Source organism: Bubalus bubalis, chromosome 12 (assembly GCF_019923935.1).
Source record: "Bubalus bubalis isolate 160015118507 breed Murrah chromosome 12, NDDB_SH_1, whole genome shotgun sequence".
In the NCBI taxonomy this organism is placed as follows: Eukaryota; Metazoa; Chordata; class Mammalia; order Artiodactyla; family Bovidae; genus Bubalus; species Bubalus bubalis.
The window spans coordinates 23013823-23039611 of record NC_059168.1 but is presented as its reverse complement, the minus strand read 5'-3'; the positions used below and the strand labels follow the sequence as shown (position 1 = coordinate 23039611).

Below are 25789 nucleotides of genomic sequence, written 5' to 3'. Positions count from 1 at the left end.
ATTGGAAAGATAATTTGAGGTCTAAAATTATGTTATCTTCCTCTATAGAGGATTATGGTTGCTTTTGGAAGGCAGTGCCAAAAACAATCCCTTCCAGATCAGAGAAAATTTCAGTGTTTAAGAAGATATCAGTTAAGCTACAATTCATGGAAGAAACTGCCTTCAACTCATTAACAGTCCATGGATGTTGCTAGCGCTATGATCTTTACTGTATGTAAAATGGTATGAACAATTCCTCACTGTCTCATGAGGGTGGTATGAGAGTAAAACTGAATCACAAATATCAAATAACTTTGAAATACTAAAGAGCATACCAGATATTGTTGTTAAAGTATAGTAGTGAATGCTCAATGAATAGAAAGATATAGAACTGCCTTATGACCCAGCAATCCCACTACTGGGCATACACACCGAGGAAACCAGAATTGAAAGAGACATGTGTACCCCAATGTTCATCGCAGCACTGTTTATAATAGCCAGGACATGGAAGCAACCTAGATGTCCATCAGCAGATGAATGGATAAGAAAGCTGTGGTACATATACACAATGGAGTATTGCCGGGGTCCAGCCCCGGCTGATCCAGGGTATTCGAAGCGGGGACGGCGTCGGCGACCTATTTAATTATTTATTCATCAAAGATATAAAGAGTAATAGAATGAGGATAGCTCAGTAGGAAAATTCAGTGGAGAAAAGAGGCTGAGTAGCTTGGTTTACGCGGGAGACCAATAAAACTTCAAGACAAGAAGTTTGCACCACTTACGTAGGCCGCAGGCGTCCTTCCGTTCTTCCGAAGGAGAGGAGACACTGAGGCCTCCCCGGTCGGATCTTAGAAGCCCAGGCATAATTAGCAAGCATGGTAGGTTCCGCGCTCCAGATGGAGACTCAGCCAGAATTTGAAAGAGAGAGCGACATGCGGAGACCAAGTTTCAGTGAACAAGGCCCGCACTTTATTTTCCAAAGTAGTTTTTATACCTAAAGTTGTGCATAGAGGATAATGGGGGAAGGGGTGGAGTCATGCAAGGACAGCAGTTCCTGGTCCTAATTGAAGCCAGGCTTTTCAAACTTATCATATGCAAAAGTTCAGGTGAATTACATCATCTTCTGGCCAGGAGGCCTGTTAACATTTTAAGAAACTTACCTTTCTCTAAAGGTGATTATTCCAAAGTCAGGCACCAGCCTCCAAAAAAAGCATTGGACAAAGCTGCATTCCTATAGGGCAAAGGTGAGGGGGGCTCAATCAAGAAAAGAATTAACTCAAGGGTCCAACGTTACAAACATTGAAGCTACTACTTACATTTCTATACACCCATTATATCAATCAATACACTGCCAAGGACACAGTAGGTACGGAGTATGGAGACTTAGCAGCAAACATTGGCTCAATAAGTGACAAACCCTTCACCAATACAATTTCTAATCAATCTTTTAACTACTCAAAGGAATCTGTGTTTAGACAGTTTAGAACATCTCCTGCCTCTCACAGTTGGGAGGCTCTGAACAATCACATGTGGCCGGAAAAACCTATTCAGGCAGGCTAGAGGATTTCCAAAGGAGTTTGTAGGTTAAACACTGTCACACCCAGGAATTATTAACTGGAGCTGTAAGCTAACTCTTTTTTCAGAGAGAGGTAGTGGGGGACAGCCCCCCGTAAAGTCAGAGGTGTAGGTGAAAGCACAAAGCAGAAAGTAGGCAGACTCTGGTTTGGGGGGTAGATGCTCGAGAATTTCCAGGGGGACTCCTGAGGCTCGATCCCGCCTTTGCGTATGCCGAGCCTCCTTCCTCATGACCTTTGTCATGGGCGGAATTCCTCACGCTGGCTCCCGGCAGTGATAGAATTCCAGATGAGCTATTCCAGATCCTGAAAGATGATGCTGTGGAAAGTGCTGCACTCAATATGCAATATGCACTCAATATGCAATATGCCAGCTCCCGGCAAAGTATTACTCAGCCATTAAAAAGAATACATTTGAATCAGTTCTAATGAGGTGGATGAAACTGGAGCCTATTATACAGAATGAAGTAAGCCAGAAAGGAAAACACCAAAACAGTATACTAATGCATATATATGGAATTTAGAAAGATGGTAACAATAACCCTGTATATGAGACAGCAAAAGAGACACTGATGTATAGAACAGTCTTTTGGACTCTGTGGGAGAGGGAGAGGGTAGGATGATTTGGGAGAATGGCATTGAAACATGTATTATATAAGAAACTAATCTCCAGTCCAGGTTCGATGCAGGATACAGGATGCTTGGGGCTGGTGCACTGGGATGACCCTGAGGGATGGTATGGGGAGGGAGGTGGGAGCAGGGTTCAGGATGGGGAACACGTGTACACCCGTGGTGGATTCATGTTGATGTATGGCAAAACCAATACAATATTGTACAGTAATTAGCCTCCAATTAAAATAAATAAATTTATATTTTTTTAAAAAAGATATACTTCCTTGAAAAACCATTGTATGTAAAGGGCTATAAGCAATCTGAGAATTTTCCCATGGGTAGTTGGAATCTTAAAGTGAATAAATAAGAATTTATCAGCTTTGTTTTAAAAGTGTTTACATTTTGGGTCCCACGGCATTTCTTCAAGGTGAATGAAAAATATGCCTTACACTTTGCAAAAGAAAATTACAAGCACAGGAGAGTAATGAAGTTTGCCTACATTACATTGAGCCTCAGTGGCAGAGAAACAAAAATAACTAAGAATTTCTGTATTTACACCAGATGGAAGTACATGGTAAAAATTGTTGTCATGCCATTGTGTTTGTAAGGGAAAATGGCCTTATAATATTCTGCTTGATCTTTTTACAACATGCATTTATAGAAATATGTCATACATTTAAAATAATAAATATTTTATATGCCATATATATAAGTATCTGTGTACATATATAATGTATATGTGCAAGATAAAGAATAATTTATAAACATCTTTGAATCCTTCGTATCCAACATCCTGCTTACAAAAACTAGCATAATTGGCACCTTTAAAGATGTCACTATGTGCCACATCTTTCTGTTAATACATTTGCCTTTCCATTTATGAATCTCTTAGCATGTAATATCCATTTGTGTTTGCTTTTAACTTAATGTAAAAACTATGTGTTCTTTTAGGAATGTGCATTTTCCTTTACATTACATTTTTGACATTTATCCAGATTGATAAGTGAAGCTAGAATTCATTATTTGACTATCTTATTGGGTTATATTACATGAATATTCTACAATTCATTTATATATTTTACTGTTAACAACGCTTGGGTTGATTCAATATTCTGCTATTCAAAACCATACGGACACAGTGCACATGTATATGAATTTCTCTAAGACATGAGAAATACGAGTGAAATTTTGAGGCTATCAAGGTTATTTTTCTTCAGCTTTACAAAACAATTCTAACTTACTTACTTACATGATTTCTCAAGCAGAATATAATTATACACTCCCGTTAATATTGTATAAGTACTCATAAAGCTTTCAGTATCTTAATCAACATTTGTGTCAGTTAATTTAATTTTCACCAAGTAGGTGGTCATAGTTTTTCTTTTTATATTTATAATTTCTATGCTCCAATTAATACTGAGATTCATATGTTGATTTAGGATATATTTTCCCTCTGTAGTGTTTTTGTACCTGACTTTCTCCCGTTGGGTTGCTTTTCTTTTCTCATAGGTCACTCTGAGTTTTGTTTATTCTAGATACTAATTCTTTGCTATTATCTGTGATACAAACATCTTCTCCTAATTAAGATTTATACATTCTAATTTTTTTAATTTAAGATTTTTGAAACTTTAAAATCTTGTCTTTATTAAAATATTTTCTTTTTAGCATCTTGAAAATGTATACCTATTCTGAAATCATAAAATCTTGTTTTATGCTGTCTTTTAATAGCTTTGTATTCTGCCTTTGAAACTAACGTTTGATATCTCAAGAAGTATTTTTGAACCAAGCATATGGACATTATATATAAAATATATTTATACATATGTATAAACTTTCCCCCAACACAATTTATCAAACAGTTCATTGATTATCTTTGATGTACTGAACCATGCCCATAACATACTAGTTTTTCAGAATATGTGTGTATCTGACTCCATATTCCCTATTTTTCCCATTTTTCTATTAGCCCATCCATGAACCAATATTGCCTTTGTTATTCTAGTTTTATGAATTGATATTGTTTGAACAAATCTCTTCACCTTGTTTTCTTTCTTCAGGTTAGTCTTATCTATTTTTAGCCTCTTTCCTTATTCTATTAATTTTAGAATCAACCTAAGAAAAACACTTAAAAAAATTAATAGCCAAGGAGGGTGTGGAAAAAAGGAACTACACTGTTGGTAGGAATGTAAATGGTATAGCTCTATGGAAAACACTATGAAAGTTCCTTAAAAAGTTACAAATAGAGCTACCATATGACTTAGCATTCCTACTCCTGGATATAAATCCAGAAAAGACAAAAACTTTAATTCAAAAAGATAACTGCACTTCAATGTTCATAGCAGCACTGTTTACAATAGTCAAGACATGGACACCACCTAAATGTCCATCAACGGATAAAGAAAATGTGATACACACACAAATTGGAATATTACTAATCATTAAAAGGAATGAAATAATGCCATATTGCAGCAACATGGATGAACCTAGAGATTATCACACTAAGTAAATTAGACAGAGAAAGACAAATATTGTATTATAGTACTTACATCTGAAATCTAAAAAAAAGAAAAGGATACAAAGAAACTTATTTACAAAGCAGAAATAGACTCACATAGAATACAAACTTAGACTTATGCAAAAAGAATTTAGGAAGGGATAAATTATGAATTTGGGATTAACAGATGCACACTACTATATATAAAATAACAAAGATATACGGTAGAGCACAGGGAGCTACATTTAATAACTTGTAATAACCTATAAGAGAAAAAATATGAAAAAGAAAGAAAATACATATATATTTATATCAGCCCCCCTCAGATAAACTGAATTATAGCATGCATTTCACAAGATCCTTAGATGACTCATATACTTATTAAAGTATGAGAACCATAGGAAAATCCAGAAAATATATGAATTCAAATGGTAATAATAGGCACATTGATTTACAGGGAATGTATTAATATTTCACCATAAAATACAGTGTTTGTTATATATTTTCCTCCAGATAGTCTTATCAATTAGGGAAACTTCCTTCAATTCCTAGTTTGCATCTATCATTATAACAATATAGTCGATCATTTATTCATTTATTTTTATTAATGTGGTAAATTATATTCATTTCTTTCCTGATCCTTTTATACACAAAATAAGGTCAATTGACTATAATGCATTTTTATATATTCTTGAATTATTTTGGTAATGTTTTAGTTTATGTGAACAATGTTTCTATGTAAGATATCATTAATACTGTTAAACATTTTAGGTTTTGCAATCAATGCTATTCTAACTGAATCACACAATTTGGGAGTTTTCTCACTTCAGTCTGCAAAATCATGGATAAGCCAGGATTGAATTCTTCCTTGACTCTCTGGTAGAACTCATTGGTAAAATCTATCATTTTCAGTAGGGCTTTTTAAACTATTGAGTTTAAGATTACAGAATAATTCAGAACTTCTAATTCTCTTCAAGTGAATCTGATGAATTTTGTGTGTGTTAGTCACTCAGTCGTGTTTGTCTCTTTATCACCCGATGGACTGCAGCCCTCCAGAATCTTCTGTCCTTGGAATTCTCCAGGCAAGAATACTGGAGTGGATTTCCATTCTCTTCTCCAGGGGGTCTTCCCGACACAGGAATCGAACCTGGTCTCCTGCATGGCAGGCAGATGCTTTACCAACTGAGCCACCAGGGAAGCCCCTTGAGTGAATCTGATGGTTTTTAATTTTTATTTACTCATTTCACCTAAGTTTGAAAATTTCTGGCATAAATGTTTCATAGGTTTTATTTGTTTTTAATATCTGCTTTATTGTTAGAGCTGTCCCCTTTTCAATCTTGATAACAGTCATTTGTATCATCTCCCTTTTTTCCCTGATTCATCTTATGAAACATTTCAAATTTTATTGAGTTGATGGTATTTTTTATCATATCTTTCTGTGTCCTTAAATAATATTTTATACAGATTTTTTTGCTTTATTACATATTTTTCTTATTCCAATGCATGATTCATGCTGTTTCTTTTTGCTAATATAAGTTCCAATATAAGCATTTAAGTGTATATATTTCTCTTTATGTGTGTCATGTTTGGGGACATGATACTATTTCTTTTATCAGTCAGTACTATGTATCACAAGCATGCAGTATTTGAGATACATTTAAAAAAATCATTTTTTAGTTGAAACTCAAATTTAACTGGGTATCTTGTATTTATCTGTTTATGCATTCATGTATTTAGCTAACCTGGCAACCCTACTGTGTCTTTCCTAATGAATCCCTTACCCTATATCACAACTCAGGTAAACCTGATCTGCCCTCTGTCAGGATAGATTAGCATCATCTCTTTGAGAGCCATGTTCACCGCATCTCACAGCATGTTGTCCTTTGCGTTTGGATTCTTGCACTCAGCACAATGTTTTGGCAGTTTGCCCATATTGTTGTGTGTGTTGCTAGTTTGTATCTACTTATGACTGAATTGCATTTCATTGCATGAAATATACCATAATTGATCTATTCAGCCGCTGATGAATAATTGGATTAATTCCAGGTTTTACTATAATGAATAAGCTGCAATGAATATTCATGTACCAACTCATTGAACGTAAGATTCATGGACACACAATTCATTTTCCTTGGGAGTTTTATGGTAAGGTTATGTTTAAACTTAAAAAAAAAGTTTCAAAATTGTTTCCCAAAGTGGGTGTCTTATGTTACATTCCCACCAGCAATGTATGAGAACCCCAGTTGATCACATAATTGCTAACAATTGGTATTGTCTGTTTTAGAAACTTCTCACCCTCCTATTAGTTATATGATCTACATGGCAGTATCTCATTGTTTTAATTCGTATTTTTCAGGAAACTAAAATTGTTACACATTTTTTTGTGTGCTTATTAGTCATCTTATATCTTCTTTGCAGAAGTCTCTGTCCAAATATTTTTCTTACTTTGTACTAGTTTGTTGGAGTTTTTATTGGTTTTAAGAATTCTTATCTACTCTATATAAAATTATATTGATACATATTGATATATTTATAAATATATCAGTATATCTATAAATATGAGAAATAAATATAGATATAAATAACTGATTTATGAAGACCTACTGAAACTCCAATACTTTGGCCACCTGATGCAAAGAACTGACTCATTTGAAAATATCCTGATCTGGGAAAGATTGAAGGTGGGAGGAGAAGGGGACGACAGAGGATGAGATGGTTGAGTAAACTCTGGGAGTTGGTGATGGACAGGGAGGCCTGGCGTGCTGCAGTCCACGGGGTTGCAGAGTCGGACACGACTGAGTGATTGAACTGACTGAACTGATCTATATTGATATATTTACATTTTATAAATTATAAAATTTATACATTTTGTGTTTAAATTGATATCTATTTATCAATATATCAATATATATGAGTGAGATATCAGGGAAATATATATATGTAATATATGTGTGTACTTTTTCTTTTGCTATCTTTTCCTTTTTTTAATGCTGTCTTTAGAAGAACATTGGGTATCAATACATATAAAATATATGCCCCATATATACATATATATATATATATAAAATTCTTGGAGAATACATAAATATCCTCCCAGTATTTCTGTCTTTTCATTTTATAAAACTGTCTTTTGAAGAACAAGTCTTCTTCATTTTGAAAAAGTTTAAATCATTAATTTTTAGTGGTTCTTCTTTTTGAGTTTTATTAGAGGAAAGTTTACTTACTTATAGGTTGAGATTTTTTTCCAGTGATTTTCTCTTCTTTCTACATGTCAACGTGTTTCAACCTGAGATTTGCACTTTTGACATATTTCAGGTTAATCTTGATGTACATCATGGACCCTGCAGTTTGTTCACAGGTAGAATTTGTTACTTCTTATATTTGTTTCTGTTTAATGATAAGCCCTTTCGGTAAAGACATGTGTCATGTTCATCAGTACTTCTAGAATCAACTCTCAGTAGACATTTACTGAATACATGGCTGTATTGGATGATAACCAACAAGAAAAGATAATGTTTCTACCATCAATTGGGTTCAACTAATTGGGAAAAAGAGTCCCTTAGTCTGGCAAAAACCACTACAATATTGTAAAGTAATTAGCCTCCAACTAAAATAAATAAATTTTAAAAAAAGAAATACAAAAAATAAAATAAAATAGAGGGGATAAGTATAACCCATCTTTTGTGGCTGCAAAAAGTACTAAATAGGTTACTACATTTAAAGAACTTAGAATAGGTCTGGTAGACAGTTAACATTCAGCGAACATTGGCCCCATTACCATCATTATCGCCATCAGCAGCAACAGCACTTTTATTAATTGACCACATATTTCCTTTTTAAGGAAATCAAAACAATTTGTCAAGCTCCTACCTTGTCTCTAGCACTATCTCCAATAAAATGTTTCTACCAAGAATGGTGTACAGAAAGACATATTAAAAAAAAAAATAAAGAAAAGAAGGCTAGATGGCTTTTCATAGAAAATAAGTACACACCCTAAGCAGATGTATTATACACTGATGCTGAATCTCAGTCCCTTGGCTTATAAAGAGACATTTCCTAATTCCAGGTCTCTAAAGTACAGGGTTAACATTTTTACCTCTCTTAACAGCATAAATCAGTCCATAGAAATGTGTCTCCAGTCAATATCTGACTTGTTTTGTAGATTAAATTTGACTTGGCATCCTGAGCATCTCTATTTTCCAAATTAGATCTTCTGTCTTATTTTGGGATACTTAAAAGGTTAAAAATCAAATTAAAACTCGTTTAATTAATTTAGATTGGTTTTAGCAGTCATATGTATATTAAAGTGAACCAGGGCAATTATATTAGTACTATTTATACTTCCAGGCCATTGCATGACAAAATGAAGACAAGATATAATTTAATCTAGCTCAATTTGTGAAAACCAACCTCCAATCTTGGCTTTTGTTCAAACCCCTGAGAAACTGAAATGAAAAATTACTATTTCAAAATGAAGCTCTGTCTGTTAAAATGTTGAAGATTTTGACATTAACTGTGATGTGTATCTGGGTGCTTACTTTTACACCTCTAATCCTCAGACTAAAATGGCATTCTAGAAATAATGACCCAGAACACAATAGGATTAGCATGGCATCTCTAAAGATAACTGTCACTGATGTTTAAGACTAATGGTTAAGGACACAAATCTTCCTTGCAGAATAATAAGTAGTCTGGATGAATGTCAGAGAATCCTGGACTGAGAATAAAAACTTAAATCCAAACAGGGTCTGTGATGCTTCAAGCAAGTTATTTTACCTCTACAAGTTTTCATTTTCCTTCAATAGGACTAAATCATGCCTGCTTGTGGACTGAAATTACATAATCTGTGAAAGTACCCAGCACAGTGCTTGGTAAATAGTTTTTATTCAGTTATTATTAGTATCAGTTAAATGTGAATCTGAAGCTTCCACTGGCACAAAGCTAAAAGATCCTGTTATAAGTCGGTATCTAAGAATGAGTGTGAAGTTAGCAACAAAGGACTGAAGTATTATAATAGCTGCTGCTGCTGCTAAGTCGCTTCAGTCGTGTCCGACTCTGTGCAGTCCCATAGACGGCAGCCCACCAGGCTCCCCCATCTCTGGGATTCTCCAGGCAAGAACACTGCAGTGGGTTGCCATTTCCTCCTCTAGTGCATGAAAGTGAAAAGTGAAAGTGAAGTCGCTCAGTCGTGTCTGACTCCTAGCGACCCCATGGACTGCAGCCTACCAGGCTCCTCCGTCCATGGGATTTTCCAGGCAAGAGTACTGGAGTGGGGTGCCATTGCCTTCTCCAGAAGTATTATAATAGGAGAAGACAAAAGTGACTTGAGCTCCTATTTCAAAAATAATCTTAAGCCTCATTTTAATATCTGTAGCATCTAGCCATTCTTCAATCACATACTGCAGTAACAGGAGTGGTTTTGTTAAAAGGGTAAATATCAAGAATACTTTGGGCACTGGAGCAAGATTTATAATGCAGATGTATTACATAAAAAAATGGTGCCTCTCACTCAAGAAACACTTTATGAAGTCCTACCCCATTCCAAGAACTACCTCCAATATCTTTCACTATTATTTACAACTTTAGGTGAAAAGTTTCCTTGCAAACTGTGTGATTATGTAATAAATATTCTAAGAACATGGCTGGTAGTACATTGTGGAAAATGGAGGTAAATTATAGTATCAGACATTAGTATAGTATCCAAAAAGAACATATGACAGGACTATTCATCCTTGGAGGATGACTCAGGGTGCTAGGGAACAATCTTCAGAGATTAATACAGTCTCTCCTTACAAAGGGGTTAAGGTATCAATAAATGTAGAATAGACTTGCGGGACAACTGAGGGTAGCTAGTCATGGGCCATACCTGGAAAAATTAGTGCTTCTCCATAACTGGGATCTGCCCTCTTACCCTACTTTGGATAAAATATAAAGCATTTCTATTAAATGTTCAATACAACAATGACAAATGAGATAGAAACTATACTATTATCTGCTTTGAAATTGTTTTTTAAATACTATTTCCAAACCATCAACTTTCCTGGCCAGAATACTTCACTTTCCACAAATTCTTTTCCCTTATATATTTTAAGGTAGTTGTTCTTAAACATATTTTTTAAATCATAGTAATGGTAAGGTAATCTATGCATTAACAACCATTGAAAGTTGACTACTGATATATAATTTCAGCTATTTAATTATCCCTAATCTGATAAACACAGACACCAAGACACTTTTACTCTCCATTAGTTATCAGGTGTCATTTGCCCTTTTCATCTGTCAAACTTTCCTTTACATACATTTTATAATAAATCAACAGAACTAGTTCATTTGTAAAAATCTGAGCAAAAGGAAGATTCAATATGACTTTTAATTTTCAAACCTGATTTTCAAGTTGTATTATCTGTACAATGCACATGTGTTTCTTATTGACTTATACTTTAACCTTCTGTTTTAGGTTAAAATAGAATGGCCCAATGATCTATTTATCCAGATTACAATCTGATATCCTACAAATATTTATCTTTGGTTTCGAATCAAATGTTACAGATCTCAAGTCTTAAGAGTTATAAAGTTATGATTTGACATCAACTCCCGAGTAATATGTAATATGGATCCACATGAACAGAAGCTTCAAGATATTCCTTTTGAAATATTCAAAATTCAGCAATTTTTGTTAAAGCTCCTGTTATGAGCCAAGCTTAGGGTGCCAACATCTTGCACTGGACTACAATATTTCCTAACTGGCCCATATTTACACCACACACACATCCCACACATACCAAGGTATATTCCATATACAGCCAGGGTGATTCTTTTATAATTTAAGCCAGATTGCATATCCACCATTACTTCCCCATCTCAATCAGCAAAAAGTCATTACAGCAGCCTCTAAGCCCCTAATCGATCTTACTACTTGCTGCAACTCTTTCCTCCTACTCAAAGGAATTCCTCCTTCTTGCATTTTACTGCAGCTATTCTGGCCTTTGTAGGATTTTCTGACCACGTCAAAGCACCTCTTCCTCGGTGCATCTGTGCATTTGGCTTCCTCTAATTGGAATGTTCTTCCCCTGGTTAGCTGCATAGTTCTCTCTCTTACTTCCTTTATATCATTAATTAAATGTTACTTTTGAAGGATCTGTTAAATAAAGCCTTAAAGTCAAGTGGTGATTAATAAGACTCCCAGAAAGAGCTTGTAGAAACAGAAGTAAAATGTTATCTGAAACTTGGGAAAAGGAGATCCTTGCTCTGTTCAGTTCAATTCAGTCGCTCAGTTATGTCCGACTCTTTGCGACCCCGTGAATCGCAGCACGCCAGGCCTCCCTGTTCATCACCATCTCCCGGAGTTCACCCAAACTCACGTCCATAGAGTTGGTGATGCCTTGCTCTGTAGTGGCAGCCAATTTTAGTATCAGCATTGCATATAATAACTTGGTAATCTAGCTGAAATTTCTAAGAACAGTGTTGAAAGTGTTGCCTCCTGCCAACAACTATAAGAATGAGTGTTGAAGGGCATTCTCCAATCCCACTCAAGTCTTCAGAGGTACTTTGATAGCACCTTCATAAGAAACCCTGACCCAGAATCACCCAACTAAGCCACTCTTAAGATTCCTGATTCTCATCTCTGTGAGATAACGTTTGTCTCTTCAAGATGCTGGACTTTGAGTAATTTATGGTACACAGCAATAAATAATAAACACAAGTACCTTGTTTAAAAAAAATCTTACTGGCTTATGAATTCTTCTGCACTTGACCTGTTTCTCGGCAGAACTAGACTCTTTAGCAGATTAATGACCAGAAAGTGAGAAGAGAGACAGTAGAGTGGGATCAAGTATACTTTTGGAGTGATTTAGGCCAAGAATTTCCTTCTGTCATTTATTGAGATTATATTAATGAGTTATAAATTTCTTGTTTTTTGAGCTATTTGAATATTCTTCTTTTGAACACGATGTTCAGGATACTCATCAGCTTTTTAAATTAAAGAAGCTTGGAATAGGATCAGTAACAACTGAGTTTAAAAGCAGGCAGTATCAGCTACATTTCTTGCCGAGTGCCTTTCCATATATTTTCCTCATATTCCTTTTGACATTTATTACGATTTCCTGGCTTCCAGCACCAGGCAAGCAAGAGTTTTGCTGGGGCTGCATAGCATGGATAGAGGGATTGTTTGACATTTTGGGGACATTATGTGGGAACAGCGGGACTAGTTCAAGTGCCAGGGTATCCATATGTCAAAAAATTATTACCCCCATTCTTTCCCAGCCTCATCAAAAACACTGACTCAGTTGAACTCATCAAAATTTGTTCTCTGCTGTTTACTGGTTGATGAAGTAAACATAATGTTTGATATTCAATAGTGTATTAGATCAATATCAAAACATAAAGATAGCACATGAAAATAATATTCAAATATTGAAAACAATTTAAACAGCCTATAACTTTTATCCAAAATCCATATTAGTATTTCCCTTACATCTTTCTCATCATTTCTCCATATTTAAGTTAATTATCAACAAAACGTTTACACTCTGCTTCATAATGATTCCTCATTGACACCAGGGCATTAATTTTTGTTACAGAAATCAGGTTTCTTTTCTAAATGTGATTCATTTCCAGTCTCATACCATTTTGTTTAGTTAGTCTTATTTTAAGATCAAGATAGTTATTTCTGAACTGCTGATGCAAACACTGAAAATTGGGGAATGTATTTTTTTCTGTGTAGAAGATGCTGAATTAATGCCCTCAAATATATCCTTAATAGAAGATACAGTCATATATATGTGTTCCACTATTTACTGGGAATATTACTAAGTACTTTCAACTCCTAAAATTGCCTAATAATGATCACTATAAAGTTTAATTCCAGAGATTTTTTTTAAAATCTTTACCCTATTAAGTAGGAAATACATAGATATAATTAAATACACAGTTCTTATTATAGTTGCATAGTTATGTGTTCAGATAAATCTTTCTTTGACTGTAGAAAAGATGTAATTTAGAGGAATAAGTATGGAAGGAGACCAGTTAAGAGATTATTTTAACAATCTTGGCAAGAGTAGATGAGGACCTTAACCATTATTGTGGATAATCACAGAGATGGATACACTGCTAAAAATTTCAAAGTAAAATTGGCAAGCAAGATTTGTTGCATCCTCCATTAACTATGAAAAGAATAAAAGGGTATTTTGATAGGATTACCCCAGAAACGTTAATATCTTGCAGCTTCTAGGTGAGAAAAACACCAGATTGAAGATTGAAAGTGAAAGTGAAGCCGCTCAGTTGTGTCCGACTCTCAGTGACCCAATGGACTGCAGCCTATTTTCCAGGCAAGATTGGCACCTTGCAGATTGGAAGTTTGGGAAGTTTTCATAGATGGTATACCCACAGTGATATGTCAAGAGTTGCAGCACTGAGGCTCCTAAAGAGACTCTCCGGGAGGTAGGGAAACAAGCATGGGAGGAAGAACATAAGAAACTAAAGTTGCCTGCATCTGAAGAACTGGTTTGCAATCTATGTTCCCTTTTTCGAGGAACAAATAACAGGGATACTTTTAGGAATGCTACATATCAGGTTTGATACATTAATAAGCCAGGTTCAGAGACAATGTAATTTGAGCTTTCAGAAGTATAGATAGCTGATATCAGATTACATTTGTGTCATGTGCGTCATTGTCCATAGGCACAAGAAGCACTGAATTGTACTTAACATCCCATCAGTGAATCAAATGAGGCATCATTGCTAATTGAACAATACAGCTGCCATTTCATATGTGAACATACAAGGAATGAAGATTTCATCTGAGGTAAAGCTCTTTCTCTAAAATCTGTCAACAGAATATCCTAAAAATTGCTACCAGTATCATAATTGAGTGATATTCAATGTGCAGTTCTAAACCAATAGCAGAATTGCCTGGGATGCTGCTAGAAATGAAATTCTCAAACCTCATCCTAGACCTACAGATACAGATTATCTGGGGTATGCAGATAGCACTTAATCATGCTATCTTAACAATGTTTACGCAAACTGAAGGTTGAGAATTACCCTAAAGAATAAATGTACTCTTTTACACTGTATGACTTCTCCAGTATAGTCTACTGGAGACTATAAATTTCAGCACAGTAGGGAGAAAGTGAATGTGCTACATAAAAAATTTATCAGAAAATATTGAGGCAAAGAGTTCTAGACAGGCAAGTAAATGATGGTAAAACTACCCACTTATATACAGATTTTTTAAAATAGTAAATAGTACTGTGCTATATGATTTAAAGTTGTTGAATCTATGGACATGAGGAACTTCATATACTAAGGGTTGATCATAAGCTATATGTGAATTTTCAACTGTCTTCCACACAGTTGAAAATATATATGTGTATATATATTAATCGGAGAAGGCAATGGCACCCCACTCCAGTACTCTTGCCTGGAAAATCCCATGGATGGAGGAGCCTGGTGGGCTGCAGTCCATGGGGTCGCTAAGAGTCAGACGACTGAGTGACTTCACTTTCACTTTTCACTTTTATGCACCGGAGAAGTAAATGGCAACCCACTCCAGTGTTCTTGCCTGGAGAGTCCCAGGGATGGGGGAGCCTGGTGGGCTGCCGTCTATGGGGCCGCACAGAGTCAGACACGACTGAAGCGACTTAGCAGCATATATATTAATATATACATATACACACATATGCACATGTATTTGAAAAAATATATGGCAAAAGTTATCATTTCGCTTAATGGGAAAATATGAACTGTAATAGTAGTTTTTGTGATACAATTTTACACTATACACAATAATAAAGCCAAAATGGAGTAAAGACAAATTGAAAAGATAAATCTTTAATAAATTTGAAGGAAACATGGGAAAAAATTGTTATGACTTTGTCATATGAAAAAAAATATTTGTTAAATGAAATATAAACATGCATAATCTATAAATAGCACAAATGAGGAATTATATCAAAATCTAAAAATTTAACAAATTAAAGACATGGTAAAACAGGTCACAAATGTTGAAGAATGTTTTTACACATATCATCAGAAAAGCTGTAGCTCTGTTTACAATTTAAAGAAAACCTACCTAAAACCAGGAAAGAAAAAACTCATAACAAAATATGAAAGTATGACATTTAAGCAAATGACATTTAAATATATTTCGCAGAGAAATTCATTTTAAAAGGCTCAATCTCATTAGTCATTAGGAAAATGCAAATTAAAAATGATAGGGAGAAACTTTCACACCTATCATATTGAATACAAGAAGTTTGACTTCAAAGATTTTAGTGCATAAATGGGTAATAAAAGCTTCCATATGTTTTGGATGGGGGCATTTTTAATTGGTATAGTCACTTTGGATATTGATTTAATAATAAATAATTGGTCACTATACAGGAATGAAGATGAATATGCTGAAGAAAATAAGCAAGCCCCTAAGAATATGCATATTTCATGTATTTTATATGAATTTCAAAGAAAACAAAATTATTGGGGATCCATTCACATGAGATAAAACTAAAATGACAAACAAAAAATCAACAAACAAAATTTAGGATAGATGAATTTGGGAAGCTGATAGTGCAATCTGAAGCACCCAGTGGTAGATCAAACTTTTCGCAGAGACTAGAGGGCAGGATATAACTATTTACTGTACAAAGAGAAAATTATCTAGTTGAAGGAAGAAAAGAGTAGAATGCATGTATGTGAATAAATTTTTTCTCCATAACAAAAGTAAATAGTTTAGTGATCCCTGTCTTCTATATTATTTTCTATATTTTATAACTAGCATCATTTATAATCTTCCATTTAAAAAACTATTGAATGAAAGCTTGGTATTACAAATCTCACTACCTATCTTCAAATCTCTCTGTCCAGCAGACCAAACTCAGTGCTTCATTGATTCTTTCTGCATAACTTTCATTACCAGTTCATATTCTGATTGTTAAGAAAAAGCCATTCTCAAGAAATATATAATGAACTTTAAATTTCATGTCAGTATGCATTTTCCAGAAATGACAGTGGTTTAACAGGATAGCATTTTCTTAACAAAAGTACTTGCTGTCAATTTTTACTTAAGTTCATGTATGATGTAACTCATATGAAACGATTGAGATTTGTTTTACTATAAATTGTATATTATTTGCCTACTAGAGAATGCTTGCTAGGCAATATAGAATAATGACACCAATTTAATTCAGAAAAGCAACAGCAGAAGGAAGATTTTCTACAGGTGGGAAAAATTACGTGTTAAAAAACATGATAAAAAAAATAAGACAGACTAAGATATAGGTCCCTGTTCCACAAATTAATAAATTCATGACACTGAGTAAACTACTAAACATCCCCAAACCCAAGACAGTTTATACAATACATGACAGTTCTTGGCTGTCCTAAACCTGATTTGGTATTTGTGTTAGAGACACATGAAACTCTTAGCACAGTTCCTTGATGAGAGATGACAGAGAGTAAGCCTTACTACTATTATAGACAATGTTGGTTTGCTCATCCTAGAAACAGTTGGAATACATATTTAATTAAAAATTATTTGACATTTTCTTTCCTAGAACAACTTGCATCTTGAAACTGCTCCATGTGTTAAAAATTAGTTTCAACATGTTATGAAATTAAAAGAATACTAATTTGAAAGCTAGTTTCTATAGCTAGATGCAGCTATAGAAAAAACTATCTTTTTGCAAGATGCATAATTTTAGAAACACCCATTGCCTCTCTCTACAATGATACTGAAAAAAATTATAACTGTAATCTTATAAATGTAATTTTTCCATCTAGCCAGGGCAGTTTGCTGATGTGAATATTTGTGGACAGCTCTTGTCAAGAGAACATTAGTCTTCACATTAAAATAATATTTATCTCCCTGTACCTTTCATCCTTTGCTCTTCCTTCTACGTTTTGGTTTTAGTATTTCAATCACTCATTCATTCACATATTCATTCATTCCTGTAATATCTACCGGGCATCTAATAGGTGTTCACCATTAGTTAAGAGCATAATTCTCTCTCTCTTTCTCAGGACAATTCTCCAAATACTGTAAGGCAGCTATGAAATTCTTGCTATCTCTCTTAAATAACAGTATCAGTTGATTTCTCTCCCGAAACTTTGAAGGCTAGAAGGGAGTGGCATGAAATACTAAAAATCCTGAAACTGAAAAACCTCCAACCTAGGATACTCTGCCCAGCAAGAAAACTCTTAGAAGGAGAGTTTAAAAAAAAAAAAAACTCAGATAAGCAAAAACTGAAATAATACAGCAATACAAAACCTACCCTAAAATAAATATCTTTATTAAATAGAAGAGAATAAAAAATCTACAGGAAAGGAAAAAAATCACAACAGGAAAGGCAAATATATAAAAAGATTGAGGATCACTTATATAAATAAGTGTATACATTAAAAAGGTAAAAAAAATGCATAAGAAATTATAACTCAATTAACAGTAAATAGACAAAAATGAAGATGCATAAAAGGACATCAAAATCACAAAGTGTAGGGGGAGGGGAACAAAAAATGTAGATCTTTCAGAATGTATTTAAACTGATATGACTTATAGTATAAAGTAGACAAAGTTCAACACACTTGAAAACCAGAGTAACCACAAATCAAAAAGCTACAATGGGTCACAAAAGTAAAAAAAAAAAGGAGCTCAAGTACAACACAAAAGAAAACCATTAAGCCACAAAAGGAAAAAAGAGAAAAAATGAACAAAAGACAATTAAAAAATCAACAGGGAAATACGATTTAAAATGGCAGTAAGTCTGTACCTATAAATAACTACTTTAAATGTCAATGGACTAAATTCTCCAATCAAAAGACAGAGTGGCAGAATGGATTTAAAAACAGAGCAAAACAAACAAGAAGCTAAAACATGCTGCCTATAAAACACTCACTTCAAATGAAAGACACACAGATTGAAAGTGAGGGGATGGATAAAATATTTCATGCAAATGGAAACAACAAGAGACTGAAGTAGCAATACTCATATTGGAAAAAACAGACTTTAAAACCAAATCCATAAGGAGAGAAGAACATTATATAATGGGAAATGGTTCAATAAAAGAAGAAAATATAACACCTGTTAAGATATAGCATATTACATTTATCACAAGCTAGTAAAGTAATGCTCAAATTTTTCCAAGTCAGGCTTCAGCAATACGTGAGCCGTGAACTTACACATGTTCAAGCTGGTTTTAGAAAAGGCAGAGGAACCAGAGATCAAATTGCCAACATATGCTGGATCATCGAAGAGCAAGAGTTCCAGAAAAACATCTATTTCTGCTTTATTGACTATGCCAAAGCCTTTGACTGTGTGGATCACAATAAACTGTGGGAAATTCTGAAAGAGATGGGAATACCAGACCACCTGACCTGAGAAACCTATATGCAAGTCAAGAAGCAACAGTTAGAACTGGACATGGAACAACAGACTGGTTCCAAATAGGAAAAGGAGTACGTCAAGGCTGTATATTGTCACTCTGCTTATTTAACTTCTATCCAGAGTACATCATGAGAAACACTGGGCTGGAAGAAGCACAAGCTGGAATCAAGATTTCCGGGGAAAATATCAATAACCTCAGATATGCAGATGACACTACCCTTATGGCAGAAAGTGAAGAGGAACTAAAGAGTCTCTTGATGAAAGTGAAAGAGGAGAGTGAAAAAGTTGGCTTAAAGCTCAACATTCAGAAAACGAAGATCATGGGATCCGGTTACATCACCTCATGGCAAATAGATGGGGAAACGGTGGAAACAGTGTCAGACTTTATTTTTTGGGGCTCCAAAATCACTGCAGATGGTGATTGCAGCCATGAAATTAAAAGATGCTTACTCCTTGAAAGGAAAGTTATGACCAACCTAGATAGCATATTCAAAAGCTGAGACATTACTTTGCCAACAAAGGTTCGTCTAGTCAAGGCTATGGTTTTTCCAGTGGTTATGTATGGATGTGAGAGTTGGACTGTGAAGAAAGCTGAGTGCCGAAGAATTGATGCTTTTGAACGTGGTGGTAGAGAAGACTCTTGAAAGTCCCTTGGACTGCAAGGAGATCCAACCAGTCCATTCTGAAGGAGATTAGCCCTGGCCGTTCTTTGGAAGGAATGATGCTAAAGCTGAAAGTCCAATACTTTGGCCACCTGATGCGAAGAGTTGACTCATTGGAAAAGACTCTGATGCTGGGAAGGATTGGGGGCAGGAGGAGAAGGGGAAAACAGAGGATGAGATGGTTGGATGGCATCACCGACTTGATGGACATGAGTTTGAGTGAACTCTGGGAGTTGGTGATGGACAGGGAGGCCTGGGGTGCTGCAATTCATGGGGTCGCAAAGAGTCGGACACAACTGAGTGACTGAACTGAACTGAACACTTATTAACATATAGGCACCAAATGTAGGATCACCTAAATATGTAAAGGATATATTAACAGACATAACAGGAGAAATTGACAATTATATTACAATAGTAGGAGACTAACTCCCCACTAACAAAAATGGATAGATAATCAAGAGAGAAAATTAATAAGGCATCAAAGGTCCTAAATTACACAATAGACCTGTTGTCCTTAATTGATATTCATAGGATGCTTCTGTTGCCATCCCATTCTCCTTTTGCCTTCAATCTTTCCCAGCATCCGGGTCTTTTCCAATGAATATGCTCTTTGCATCAAGTGGCCAAAGTATTGGAGCTTCAGCTTCAGCATCAGTCCTTCAATGAGTATCCAGGGTTTATTTCTTGTAGGATTGACTGGTTTTATTCCCTTCCTGTCCAAGGGACTCTTAAGACCTTTTTCAGCACCACAACTCTAAAGCATCACTTCTTCAGAGCTCAGCCTTCTTTATGGTCCAACTCTTAAATCTATACACGACTACTGGGAAAATCATAGCTTTGACCGTATGGACTTTTGCCAGCAAAATGATGTCTCTGGTTTTTAATACACTGTCTAGGTTTGTCACAGCTTTCCTTCAAAGGAGCAAGCATCTTTTAATTTCATGGATGCAGTCACCATTCACACTGATTTTAGAGCCAAAGAAAATCTGTCACAGCTTCCACTTTTTTCCCCTTCTATTTGTCAAGAAGTGATGGGACTGGATGCCATAATCTTAGTTTATTAATGCTGAGTTTCAAGTCCATCAAAATAAAATCAGAATATGCATTCTATTCAAGAGCACATAGAACATTCTGTGGGATAGACCATGTACTAGGTCACAAAACAAAACTCTACAAATTTCAGAGGACAGAAACAATGTCAAGTATCTTTTCTGCCCACAATGACATGAAACTAGAAATTAACCACAGAAAGAAAAATCATAAAATAACAAACACATAAACAGCATGATGCTAAAGAATCAATAGGTCAATGAGGAAATCAATGAGGAAATCAGAAAATACCTTGAGATTTAAAAAAAAAAAAATGAAAGCACAACCTTAGTAAATCTACACTGCTGCTGCTACTGCTAAGTCACTTCAGTCGTGTCTGACTCTGTGCGACCCCATAGATGGTAGCCCACCAGGTTCCCCTGTCGCTGGGATTCTCCAGACAAGAACACTGGAGTGGGTTGCCATTTCCTTGTGCAATGCAGGAAAGTGAAAAGAGAAAACGAAGTCATTCAGTTGTGTCTGACTCCTAGTGACCCCATGGACTGCAGCCTACTGGGCTCCTCTGTCCATGGGATTTTCCAGGCAAGAGTACTATGGGATGCAGTAAAAACAGCTATAAGAGGAAAGTTCAGAGCCCTAGAAGCCTTCCTCAAGAAACAAATAAAAATCTCAAACAATCTACTTACCACCTAAAAGAATCAGAAAAAGAAAAAAAAACAAAACCCCAAGTCAGTAGAAGGAATAAAATAATAAAGATGAGAGAGGAAATAAATAAAATAGAAACAAAAATAATAGAAAAGATCAATAAAATTAAGAGCTGATTTTTGAAAAGTTAAATAAAACTGACAAATCTCCTGCCAGGCTCACCAAGAAGTAAAGTTAGAGAAATCAATAACAAAATAACAACAACAACAAAAAAGTGGCAGAAGGGGAGAAATAACAGTGGTAGAAACACAAAAAATCATAAAATACTACTATAAAGAGTTATATGCCAACAAATTGGACAATTTAGAAGAAATGAATGTTTCTAGAAACATATAATCTGCCTAGCTGAGTCAAGAATAAACAGATAATTTGAAGAGACTGATCATTAGAAGTGAAATAATATCAGTAATAATAATAATAATAAAATGTCCCTGCAAACAAAATTCAGAACCAGATGGCTTCCTCAGGGAATTATACCAAATATACAAAGAAAAACTTAAATCCATACTTCTCCAACTATTCCAAAAGATTGAAAAGGAGGCAACATTCATAAATTTATTTTGTAAAGCCACAGTCATCCTGATACCAAACCAGACAAAGACTATGAAAAAAGAATGTTACTGGTCAATATCATTCATGAATATAGAAGCAAAAATCTCAACAAAATAGGATCATACCCTGTGATCAAGTTGGATTCATTCCAGAGTCACATATGCAATCAATCAATATATGCAAATCAATCAAAGAAAAGACAAAACCACACAATCATTTTATACACACAGAAAATGCTCTTGGTAAAGTTCAACATCCATTCATAAAAGAAACTCTTACCAAAGTGGGTATGGAGCAAACATATTTCAACATAATAAAAGCCATTTATGACAAACTCACATCCAACATAATACTCAACAGTGAAAAGCTGAAAGCCTTCCTTTCCATTAAATTCTGGATGAGACAATCATGCTCACTCTTATCACTATTCTTCAACACAGTATTGGAAGTCTTAGCCACAGAAATTAGACAAGAAGAATAAATAAGAAGCATGCTAATTGTAACAGAAGGACCCTAAAACTGCACACAAAAACTCTTAGAACTATTAATAATAAGTGAATTCAGCAAGGTAGCAGGAGACAAGATTAATATACAGAAATCTGCTCTATTTCTTTTCACTAACAATGAAGCATCAGTAAAAGAAAGTTTAAAAAAATTTCTGTTTTAAAATTACATCAAAAATACCTAAGAATAAACCCAAAAGGTTTAAAACCTATATGTGTAAATGAAAGTGCGAGTTTCTCATGTCAGACTCTTTGCAACCTTGTAGACTGTAGCCCACGAGGCTCCTCTGTCCATGGAATTCTCTAGGCAAGGATACTGGAGTGGGTAGTCATTCTCATCTCCAGGGGATCTTCTTAACCCAGGGATTAAACACAGGTCTCCTGAATTACAGGCAGATTCTTTAACATCAGAGCCACTAGGGAATCCCAAAGAGCTATTTCCTGCAACCTATAAAATATTGATAAAGGAAACTAAAGATGATTCAAAGAAATGGAAAAATATCTCATGCTCTTGGATTGGAAGAATTAAAGTCATTTAAAATGCCCATGGTATGGGAAGCAATCTACAGATTTAATGTGATCTCTATCAAAACACCTATGACATTTTTCTTGCATGTACTACAAATAATTTATATGGAACCAAAAAAACCAAAAACAAAAAACTCAGAATTGCCAAAGCAGACCTGAGGATAAAGAGAAAAGCTGGAGGCAAAACCCTTCAGGCTATATTACAAAGGTACTATAATCAAAAGAGCATGGTATTGGTACAATAAACAAACATGTAGAATAGAACAGAATATAGAGTCCAGAAATAAACTCAAATACCTATGGCCAATTACTCTACAACAAAGGGGCAAGAATATATAATGGAGAAAAGAGTTTCTTCTACAAGTACTGTTGGAAAACCTAGACAGCTACATGTAAAATAATGAAATTAGAACACTCCCTCACACCATATTAATAAAAAAAATAAACTCAAAATGGCTTAGACTTAAATATAAGACAGGATACCATAAAACTTCTACAGGAGAATATAGGAAGAGCATTCTAAGATATAAACTGTAGCAATATTGTCTTAAATCAGTCTTCCAAGGCCAAAGAAATAAAAGCAAAAAAAAAAAAAAAAACCCACAAATGGTACCTAAGGAAACCATCAACAAAACGAAAAGATAACATAGACTGGGAAAAAATATTTACAAATGATGTGACCTACAAGGTGTTAATATCCAAAATATACAAACAACTCATACAATCCAATGTCAAAAAATAAACAAGCCAACAAAAAAGGCACAGAAGTCTTAAGTGCACATTTCTCCAAAGAAGACATATAGATGGTCAAAAGGCACACAAAAAGATGCTAATGCTACTAAGTATTAGAGAAATATAAATCAAAACTACAGTGAGGTATCACCTCACACTGGTCAGAAAGGCCATCATCAAATAATAAATGTTAGTGAGGGTCTGGAGAAAAAGGAACTCTTCTACACTATGGAGGTTTCTTAAAAAAAAAAAAAAGAAAATAGAACTACCATATGACTCAGCAATCCCCTCCTAGGCAGATATCTGGAAAAGATGAAAACTCTAATTCAAAAAGATATATGCATGCACCCTAATGTTCATGGCAACAGTATTTGCAACCAAGATGTGAAAACAACCTAAGTGTCCATCAACAGAAGACTGGCTTAAGATATTTTATATTATATACAATGGAATACTGCTCAGTCATAAAAAAGAGTAAAATATTGTCAGTTGTAGTAATAAGGATGTGTCTAGAGAGTACCATCTTAGTGAAGTAAATCAAATTAAGACATATATTATAGTACATCACTTATATGTGGAATCTAAAAAAATAATACAAATCTATATAATAGGTTGAATCTATATAGCAAATGAAAACAGACTTACAGGCATAGAAAATAAACTTATGTTTACCAAATGGGAAAAGGAAGGGAGAGAGATAAATTAGATTTATGAGATTAATAGATATAGATTAATACACATAAAATAGATTATAGAATAAAAAGTTTTACTTTTCAATCTTAAATTTTCTCAGTTTTTCATGGAAGAACAGTCTTTCATATTTCTAGCTTATGTTGAGGATATCATAGGCTTTTGCATAGTGATTCATGACTATAATCAATGGTATTATATTAACCAGATTTTTCTAATTCAGTTCATAATAATAATGAATGGAATATGCCTATACCCTCACAATCACAGAAGTATCTTATTGAGATATGCACTTTGGCTATATAGTTTTTGATAACTTGTTGCAGACTGCAATACTTGATTTCAATTATATTAAAATGCTAGGCTGGCAATTATATCAAAAAGACAAGGCATAGACTATGAATTATTCTAGGGGCTTATAAGATGATTCCTGTCTTTGAAGACTTTTAAATTTAAAAATAAAATAAAACAAAAATTGTATCTTGTGCTAAAGCGGAGGCGGCTGCGATGGGTGCGCTAAGCGCGGCCGGGAGGGGATACCCCACGTAGGAGGTCAGGGGCAGAAGCCAGGAAGACCCCATGCCCGAAGGGTGGCGGCCAAGAGGAGTTACCCCAAGTCTGAGGTCAGGGGAGGCGGGCGAGAGGAGATACCCCACCCCCCCTAAGCCCGAGGCCAGGGGCGGCAGCCGGGAGGAGAAACTCCAGGCCGTGGCTGTGCAGGCACAGGAGGGCCTAGAGGAGCTATCCCACGTTGAAGGTCAGGAAGGGCGGCGGTGAGGAGATACCCCTAGTCCAAGGTAAGGAGCAGCAGCTGCACTTTGCTGGAGCAGCTGTGAAGAGATACCCCACACCCAAGGTAAGAGAAACCCAAGTAAGACGGTAGGTGTTGCAAGAGGGCAGACACACTGAAACCATACCCACAGAAAACTAGTCAATCTAATCACACTAGGGCCACAGCCTTGTCTAACTCAATGAAACTAAGCCATGTCCGTGGGGCAACCCAAGATGGGCGGGTCTGACAGAATGTGGTCCACTGGAGAAGGGAATGGCAAACCACTTCAGCATTCTTGCCTTGAGAACCCCATGAACAGTATGAAAAGGCAAAATGATAGGATACTGAAAGAGAAACTCCCCAAGTCAGTAGGTGCCCAATATGCTACTGGAGATCAGTGGAGAAATAGCTCCAGAAAGAATGAAGGGATGGAGCCAAAGCAAAAAGAATACCCAGCTGTGGATGTGACTGGTGATAGAAGCAAGGTCCGATGCTGTAAAGAGCAATATTGCATAGGAACCTGGAATGTCAGGTCCATGAATCAAGGCAAATTGGA

General features: G+C 35.2%; 1 long non-coding RNA gene and 1 other non-coding gene across 2 annotated transcripts in view; both read right to left on the bottom strand.

The window, feature by feature from the left end:
• The window catches only part of LOC123328442, a 225027-nt gene that overhangs the window by 69873 nt on the left and 129365 nt on the right, over positions 1-25789 (bottom strand). The window lies entirely within an intron of this gene.
• Positions 5785-5856, bottom strand: TRNAG-GCC. Its single transcript has one exon. It is a non-coding gene; the product is annotated as a tRNA-Gly (tRNA).